We start from the raw sequence: 10,341 nt of genomic DNA, 5'->3' as shown, positions 1-10,341 counted from the left end.
TTCCGCTATGTACAGGACCAGCCATGTTCTTATCAGACTAAATTCACTTGCCTGCATAAGCCTTCTTTCCTTAAAAGATTACATGAGGGGACTCTTTAATTTTCCAGTGCCAAACTATAGCGGGCTCGAAGACTACTGTGGGAAATCGTTCATTGTGCGAGGGCCTGCTAACATCTCCTCCTGGCACATCAGCAGTGTGTTTCTTTTGCTGATTAAAAATTAAGGTCCAATCATGTTTAAACAGTGTTTTCAAACGATAAATTGGCTCAGTGATTAGCAGATACACTAAGGGTTCATTCACATGCAGGTAGAGTATAGTATTCACATACAGGGAGGAGGTTTGGTAAAAGGAATTTTAAATGAGTGTTTTAGCAATGAATTGAATGAATGGATGTTAATTTATCGCCCTCTTGTGGTGATTTCCCAATTATGAAATGCAAGTCCCAGTGTAGTTTTTTTGTATGGAATGCTTAGGATATTGCTCTGTCATATGTGTTGAGACAAAGAAAACTAAAGTATAACTATAAGTGACCAGGCCACATATAAGGATGACATAAAGTTCATTCTCCATCTTCATCCTATTCACTCTTCATGCTTTATTTTCAGGACAGTCACTAAAACCTTTTGGCTTCCTATGATAGTTTTAACTTAGTTTAAAAGATACGAACACAGTAGAGTAGAAATATCCACATTTTTCTTTTACAAAGATGTTTTTTAACATTTTCAAGCGTATACAGTACAAGGTAACAGTGCAAGGAATTATGTGTAATTGATGACTGATGTGAATGTACAATATAGATATACCCATATAAAGCGCTGTGGAAATTGACAGCACTATATAAGTACCTCTAATAATAATGTGTACAAATTAGGAAGTGCAAGAAAGGTCAGCACATAGGTTGAAATCATATCAGAATGGAAAAGTACCATCACATCAATTTCTGACAAAGCAAGTATGGTCAGTATAAGGGGATACACTTGCCAGAGGGACAACCCCTTAGCACAGGGTCTGCACCTCCAGGTCAGTAAATGCAATTCACAGGCCAGGGGGTTAGTGGCCTAAGTGCTCTTCATTAGTTAAAAGACAAGAGAGCAAAAGACACCCAGGAGGGAGGAAAGAAATTGAGCAGAGGAAGAAGGCGGGAGGATGGAGGGGGCAGTGGAAAAGAGAAACCTGACAGGGTGCACTCAAATATCCACAACTAAGACTGCAGACAACACATTACGTTGGGAGTAGGGAGCGGGCCAGGTACAGGCTGTCTATATATGTGAGCCATGGTTCCCAAAGCTTTAGAAATGCAGCATGTGTGTTGTTCATGTTAGTAGTGAGCATGCACTATGGTCCCCATGAGTCGTTGTTTAATCTCAAGTATATTAAGGAACTGTTGTTGCCAAGTCCTGGTCAGTGTCTGGTGAGCCACCAGGAATATGAAACCTGCCCACCTCCTCTGAGTTCTGGATAGGGCCATTACAGGTTTATGTAGTATGGCTGGTGGGACAAGGAGATGGCTCAGTACAGCTCTAACCATAGTGTACACCTGGGTTCAGGTCGCCTTGGGACAGGTCTCTACAACCCAGAAAGCACATTAGAGACGTGTTAAAGACAAACTGTGATATTAGATCAGGGGTCATGTACCAACAAGAGAGCAGTTTGAATGCATTTTCTTGGGTGAGGATATTCTGGGAACACTTCGAGGAGGTCAGGCAGATAGTGTTCTAAGCTGCCTGGTTCAGAATCTTGCCTAGGTCCTCCTCCCATTTCGTCAGATGCAATAATTTGCTACAGCTCAAGGTGATTACAAAGGAAGAATAAAGATGCGAAATGAGCCCCTTTGAGTGTGGGTCCTTCTGACAACAAATTTCAAAGGAGGTCTATTTTTTGGGAGGAACTGGTCGGTGCCTAAGAAGGCCACAGATATGATGAGTGATTTGCAGATGGGGGAAAGCTTTTGAGACCGGGAAGGTGCCAGTGTACCTGGAAGTAAATTAAGGATTTGATGCCATCCAGTGATAAGGGTTGGTAAACATATTTGACCCTTTTGCAACAACTCAAGCTAAAAGCCGGTGGGTTATCATAAGCCGAAAACAATTGGGGAGTATCAAGAATACCGGGGGAGGTAAGGAGAAATAAGGTTGCCAGACTATTTCACAGAATCCCAGAGACGTAGGGCATGGAGTAAGGAGGGGTCCTGGAGCCAAGGGTGATTTGTGGGGGACATCCAGAGGAGGTTATGAATAGGAAAAGAGGAGCAATCAGAGAGAGCCAAATGTACCCAGATGGGCATCTCAGATGTCACATAGAAGGAGGCAAGCAAGGTTAGTTGTTTCGCAGTATGATAATGTTTAAGCTTGAGGACTGCCAGGCCACCTGCCAATTGGCAGCAGTAAAGTGCCACAGCTGGGAAATGTCCACATTTTTCTTCAATGATTTTATATGTGTCATTGCTGTAATGAAGGTAGATAACTATAAAAGAAAGGCTCCCCACCGGCAGCACCGGCAGAATACAGTAGCACAGCAGGAGGATTCCCCCATCCACATCAAATATGTAGATGGGGGAATTGGCTCATTTTTTTATGAAAATGAAAATGAATCATGTATGGGCTGTCTTAGAGTCATGCCTTAAAGGACAATCTCTACCTAAGAAACAGGTGTCCTTTAAAGTAAACCAATCATGAGAGGAACATGGAGACTACCATTGCTGAAAATGTTAGTTGTCTAGCTGTTATATTGATCCACTGGTTTGGATGCTTACTGAGTAACTGACCCAGGATAAGTATGTAGATTGGAAAAGTCAGAAAAAAGTCAACTGCCAACTTCATACTTATTCTGAGTCAGCTAAAAAAAATCATGATAGTCTTAAAGCCTTTGATCCATCAAGCTGCAATCACATTTAAAGCAGAACTAAACTTTCTCAATCAAAATTAACTATTTTAATCCTTATGCTGCTAGATTAGTAAATTGTTATGAATTTATATTTTTATATTATATTTACTGTTCTAAACTCTTTTTTTTGTTCTTTTTTTTACATTTCTTCAGGTGCTTCCTGGTTTTTGGCTTTGGCATACATCCCAGGAGTCTTCATGGACATTTCTTTTCTTTTTTCTGTAGGAGAGAAGGGTTTTTTTTCAGCTAAGCATCTCCTTCTGCCTGCATTCCCGAGCTAAGTGCAGATAGTTTCCAGGAAGGAAATTCTACATGAATCATCTGCCCTTACTCAAGATGGCTAGAAATGCTAGAGGGTGTTTTTTCAAAGTGATTTCTCAACAAAATAAAGCAGGGGAACATGGATCGGTGAGTTTGCTTTGAATATTAAAATTAATTACATTTTCAGTTTTTGGTGCTCAGAGACAGTTTAGGTCTGCTTTAAGGCACATTATAATGCAATTAAAATATGCCAAATTGGACTCTAAAGCCACATTATCATATGGTATTTTTCTGTGTTTTAAACACCATTTTGCACCTCTTAAATTTTATTGCAGCGTTGAGAATCAGGGAACAAAACATTAGTAAGAGCTTATCTTGAATATGCAGTTTTGAGCACCAGATCATAAAAAGGTTGCTCTAAAACTGGAAAGAATGCAGGGAAGGGCTGCCAATTATGTGTCTCACAATCAGGGGATTAAAACAAGCTCATGGCTGCATTAGCAACTGTGAACTCTTTTAATCTTTAGCAAGCTTCCGGCTTTCTGGTAAAAGTGATCTGGGTGGCTGTAGAGCTTCCTGATCACTTTTACCAGGCTTGGTATGTCCTCCCCCCTCCCCCTTTGGTTCCACTGCTGGTCTGTAGTTTTCAGGAATATATTGATACCAAGTTTGCTTTTTCTCAACCAACTGGTACCTTTCCAGTCAGTAAGTTGTCAATAAAAATTAGGAATGATGGTTTGGCTATCCCATTGCTAAATTATTGAGAACTTTTTGGTGTAAGCCATCCTGTACTGGTGATTTGTTCACATCACGTTTTTCTGTTTATTTTTGAACTCTGGCCTCTGTTAGCCACAAGGGTACATTCAATGCAATGTTATTAACATTACTGTCTCATTTATTATACCTCTCCTTTTCAGAAGGTAGTAGATAAATGTTTTTAATATAGTTACTTTCTCCCTTTCGCTTGTGACCAACTTCCCATGACCTTTTATGAGGCCATTATGTTCTGACCTCACCTTTTTACTATTAATATATTTGAAAAATTTTTGGGGATTTTTTTTTTCACTCTCCTCACCAATGTTTCTCCTGCAATCTATTTTAGCTGCCCTGATCACATTCTTGAACTTCTCATTGTATTCTTTGTAGTTTTGAAATGCCAGTGGTGACCCTTTTTTAAGGGACCAATTTTTCCCATTAACCTCTTAGTGGCTAAAGGTAAAACAAATCTTGAAGTGTTACTAACGAATTTAGTTAAACATTGTTTTGTTTTATTTTGTTCATTTTCTAACACATTTAACATTTTCAGAACAATTTGAATTGGTTTAAAATTTATTCAGTGAGAAAAATAGCTGGCTGTTAAGGAGAGGGCCGGGAAGCCAGCTGTCACATCCTAAATAACCAATGGCTCATCAGCTGTCAGTGGTTTCCCCAATGGCTCATCAGCTGTCAGTGGTTTCCACACTGACAACTGAATGTAAAAAAAAAGAATTTGCCTGCAATGAAAAATCAACAAGGGAGCCCCCAGATCCCGCCCCCCCATGTGAATGAGTATGGGGGACATAGGGGTACCCCTACTCATTCACCAAAAAAAGTGTAAAAAGTTAGAAAAAAACACCAGTTTTTGACAAGTCTTTTATTAAAAAACAAAAATAAAAAAATAAATGTCCTCTGAAGTAGATCCATCGTTAGTCACGCTGGCCGGCCGCTGACCTAAAAAAAAAAAGACAAAGGCTCTCCCAATCTAACAGCTGCTAAATAACAAAGGGGTGGGGCCACCTGATGATGTCACGGGATCTGGGGGCCCCATATTCTGATAAGCTCCCCGCTCGCAGACCCTCACAACCACCACCCAGGATTTTGGGGAAGAGACCCTTGTCCCCATCAACATGGGGACAAGGTGCTTTGGGGGGGAGCCCCCAACCCCAAAGCATCCCCCCCATGTTGAGGGCTTGTGACTTGGTATGGTTCAGGAGGGGGGGGGTGCTCACTCATCCCCCTTCCCTTTCCTGACCTGCTGGGCTGCATGCTCGGATAAGGGTCTGGTATGGATTTTTTTTGGGGGGGACCCCACACCGTTCTTTTTCTTAATTTTTCATTGCTGGCAATTCTTTTTTCAGCATTCAGCTGTCAGTGGAACCAAAGAACAAACCAAAATAAATTCTCCTAACGACCACAGCAATACCACATATGCATATGTTATTTGTTGTTTATACCTGTAGTAAGACCCAGAAACAATAGTGCACATTTTGCTTTTTTTTATTCTACCTAAAACACACTGACACTGATACTACTTTTAAAAGTGCTTTAAAACAAAATTCTGCCCCACAAAAATGTACTAATCATGACCTCTGATCCTGACCTTTTGTTAACACTAACCCTGGCACTGACCTAGATCTAAATATGATCTAGGTATTTTTTCCTTTTTTTTTGCTACACACTGTTGTTTGCATTCTCCCTGCATGAGAGAGAGAAACAATGTTTCTCTCCCCCATTCAGAGAGAAAAAAAGCACAGGGGTGGGCTGCACAATGACCAATCAGAGGCTATCACAGCAATCAGGTGACCTGGAACCGGGAGTCATTAGATTGGGCAACCCGGTGACAGCCTGGTATCTGTGCTGGGAGCATGCTCCCAGCACAAACACCGATATGCATACAGTATATGTGTCCCCACTGAAAAAAGCCCAGTTCTGTAGGGCCGAATATATGCATATGGTCGGCATAAAGGGGTTAATATGGCTCTGGTGGCAATAGAGTTCAGTCACCCAAGTTTAACTTTTTTTGTTTATATATATTTTCCATTGGAATGCACTGCCAAATGCCATTGTTTAATATGTCCTTAAAGCACTCCAACTTTTCTTCAGTGTTCTTTGTTGCAAGAATTTGATCCCATTAAGTGTGGTGTGGTATTGAGTGCAGTTTAATAAAGTTAACTCTTTTGAAATTTAGTGTCCTACCATTGTGTCTCCTTATCCCATAATTTATAGCGAACGTGTTTTACTCTGTGATCACTGTTTCCTAAGTCAAACATCTTCCACATCTGCAATCAGCTCTGTGTTCTTTGTAATTAATAAGCAGAGCATTATTGTGATCTAGCTGAAGGCTTCCACCATTTGACTCATGAAATTGTCATGCATCATGTTCAAGAAATTAGAAGCCTTTAATGAGTGAACCCTAGTCAATATCAGAATAGTTGTAGTCCCCCTCAATTAGAACATTGCACTGCATCCTCACCATTTCTAACTGTGAAAGTAGATTGGTACAAAGAGAAAATGTAAATGTTGGCAGTTTTTTATACCTTTGAGATTGGGAGGGAAGAATTTACAGTGGACTATGATATTATCCTGTTAGTATAGCAGGTTTAGCTGAAATCTTGCAGTTGAGAAGAAGTACACTCAACGTATACCCCATAAGCATGAGCAATGTCAAAAGTAATGGCTGTCTTGGCAATAAAAGGGGAAAAGCCAGGTCTGAAAGCGAGAGCTTCAGAAAGGTGTCAACCTCCCCCTTTAAATTGCAGTGCAAGGATGGAAACTACTGGGAATACACTGCTAAGCTGTGCTACGTATACTGCATCAGATAAATTCGTTTTTTGCTGAGTGGCTTTCTCCTGCTTATGAGCCAGATTACAGCAAAGCTTGTTAATTTTATTCAGCACTGATACTGGTGAGGAGGTCATAAGACAAAACTAGCAAGGCAGGCTTTACCTACGCCATCACGCTACATGTTGGTGCTCTGCTGATTGAGAAAGCGGGTATTTGCTATATTGGCGACATTGAGGCCCTTATATACAGGTTAATTTAGGTTAGTGCTGCTGGAGCACTCTGGAAATGTGAGTTTGTCCTTTTAAGTATATATTTTTTATTTTAATAAAATTGAATTACTCTTTTTGGAGTTTTTTTTTGTTTCTACATACAATCATATAGTCAGGTGAGTGGCATTTTCATAGGCAAAGGGTCCCACCTGGTGCAGAGTGACAAAGAGTACAGTTTGGACAATTATATATGTTCATACAAACTCCAAATTTTTTTGTGGGCTTTTTGACTTCTCTGCGTATCGGGCTTTTTAGAGTTACCTGAGCACATTTTGCTATTTATTGTGATTTATATCTAAAGTATGTCTATTTTTTACTGAGGATTGATATTGGGTACTGCTGTAGGATACCAAGTATTCACCAGTCACACTGCTGTGATTTAAAATCACACAATTTGTGTGCACTTTCAGCATGATTTCAGGTGAGATTTCTGAAGACTTTATTGCTATTTGTGAAGGTTTTCAACGATTTCTTGCAATTTGCAGTGCGAGTTACATTATATTCTATGTATGTGAAATTGCAACAAAACTTCAGAAAATGTAATGCAACTCACACTGCAGCAAATCACACATGTTAAGACACTGACATTCGCATTCATTAGATGTGATTCTGGTGTGATTTCAATTCACAAATCGTACCTGAAATCGCACCGGAGTAACCAGACACTGAATCTTGATGCAGTGCTTAACAGTGAAGTGAAAGGGGGGGGAAAGAAATGAGACGGGAGATAGTCCTAATTTTTATTTATTTCAGGTACATATATAGCACCATCAATTTATGCAGCACTTTAGATATATATTGTACATTCACATCAGTCCCTAACCCTCAAGGGGCGTACAATCTAAGGTCCCTAACTTACATTCATACATACAATCTAAGGTTCCTAGCTTACATTCATACATACACATACTAGGGCCAATTTAGACAGGAGTAAACTAACCTATCAGCATGTCTTTGGAGTTTTGGAGGAAACCTGAGTACCTGGAGGAAACCCATGCAGGCACAGGGAGAGCATTCAAACTCCAGGTAGGCGGTGCAATGGTTGGGATTTAGCCCCTAGTACTGCCAGGCAGAAGTACTAACCATCTAGCCACTGTGCTGCCCAATGGTGATACTGTACCTATCCTTAAGTTATTTATTATGTTGATGTTCTGACATTTAAGCCTCATTAACAAAGCAAAAAAAAGCACTAGATTCAGAAAGTATCCATAGGATTCCAGTGCCAGGATGTACAGGTGGTTGCAGATAGTTGTGGCTGTTCAATCTATACACAGCAATGACAGACTGACAGCAGCCTTCCATGTCCATTGGTGTTCTGGTGCAAACAGCTTTCGTCCAGAAATGAGCATATGTCCGTAACATCAGATAAGCGCTCTATGTGTGATTACGTGGGCTCATTTGTTTGTACGAATGTATGACCAAATTTTTCTCAAGCAAAGTGCCTAGATTTACTGGTATACTGTATATCTTGTAAAGTGACAACTACAAACTAGCTTTTTCTGCAATATTTATTTGTTTGCTGTACACGTATAGATAAATGTGGAGATTTTCTTTACAAACGGCCCAATCATTTATCACATTGTGAACGTGTTAAACATCATTTATCGAAAAGCTGTTATAGTTTTTTCTTACATGTTTTTGATATGCAGGGAAGAATGGAATTCATACTTCAGAACCGTGTCCTCCATCTGTTAAGTGCAAAGCAAGATGTGAGTCATAGTTTTCTCTTCTTCTCCCTGTAAATGTCATTGATTATGTGCAGAGCTAATTATGTCATGACAAGTGAAATGGAATCAAAAAGACAGTTTACCCTCAGTCCTCACCCACAGAAACAAGTTAAAAAAGGAGACCTTTTCAAAGTCTATACATGCAATATTATATTTTCCTATATTAATATTTAAGCACTTCAAAGCATATTATAGAAACTGGGAGGAAGAGCAAAGATTGGTCTAGTTAATGTAAACATACATTTCAGCAGTCATTAAGGCAGTGGCATAGTTTTACAGTCTCTGGATACAGATTACTAGAGTTTGGCTCTGGTTCAGTTTTACCTGGGTCCGGTAGACTGGCATAGACTACAGTCATCAGACTTCTGGGGTCCAGAAGAGCTAAAACACATTTAAAGGATAAGTTCACCTTTGGAAACACGTTACATGTTTAATCCATTTTAAGGGTCATCTAGTGACAGCTAGCAGGGGATCTTCTCCCCCTGCTAGCTGTCACTATTTAAAAATTCATTAATTTAATGAATTAATTAATAAAAAATGCAGTAATTTACAGAGTTCTGTGAATGGGAACTGCAAGTATTGAACGTCTTTGCAGCTGTTGGCCTGTAGTTCTCAATGAAGTAAAAGAAAATAAAAATGCATATTTTTTTACCTGCAAAAAGATGTGCATTTATTATTTTTTAGAAAACTGTGAACTTATCCTTGAAGGGGACTGACATCATGAGAATGCAGAAGGCCATAGAATGACCTCAGTAAGCTTCAACTAGGAAACATGGGGCTTTAGTGTGTTTCTCCTGGAAAGCAAGAGGCAAACTCCTGGTGCTTTAGAATGTGACACTGTCAGGCAGGTAACTTCTCTTTGCCCCCAGGTGTATACTATTGTTAAAAGCTAAGTTCACCTTAAAAAACAAACAAACAATAAATGCACATTTTTGCAGGTATAAAAATGTGCATTTATTATTTTTTTTACTTGGAACCTGCTATGCAGGACTCCCACAGGCTTGTCAGTGTATCTGTGTACACATACATAGTTAGTACGGCTGAAAAAAGACAAAAGTCTATCCAATTTAACCATAGAAAATAAAAAGAATATATATATATATATATATATATATATATATATATATGATCCTACACCCACAGTTGATCCAGTGGAAGGCAAAAAACCCAGCAAAGCATGATGCAATTTGCTCCTGCAGGGAAAAAAATTTATCCCTGATCCCCCAAGAGGCAATCGGATATTCCCTGGATCAACTTTACCTATAAATGTTAGTAACCAGTTATATTCTGTGTATCCAAGAGAGAATCCAGGCCTGGCCAGAACCAACTCTTGAAGGAGTCTATTCCACATTTTTACAGCTCTTACCGTGAAGAAACCTTTCCGTATTTGGAAATTAAACTTATTTTCCTCCAGATGTAAAGAAAAGAGTGCCCCCTTGTCCTCTGTGATGACCTCAGGGTGGATAACTCTACACTGAGTTCACTATATGAACCACTGATGTATTTATACATGCTGATCATATTCCACATACCTCTTACGAGCAGGCAGATACAAACTTCTTTCTTGTGATGTTAGCTATATCTACAGTATTACTACAGCTTGGGGGAAAAATACTGTATTGGTTGAGACAAAATTAGCAGCTGACCAGCATACACT

This window comes from Staurois parvus, unplaced genomic scaffold, assembly GCF_062004578.1.
Source record: "Staurois parvus isolate SC_StPar_1 unplaced genomic scaffold, SC_StPar_1.0 ptg000657l, whole genome shotgun sequence".
Classification (NCBI taxonomy): domain Eukaryota; kingdom Metazoa; phylum Chordata; class Amphibia; order Anura; family Ranidae; genus Staurois; species Staurois parvus.
The sequence above is the reverse complement of the archived record's forward strand: the minus strand, read 5'-3'. Positions refer to the sequence as shown.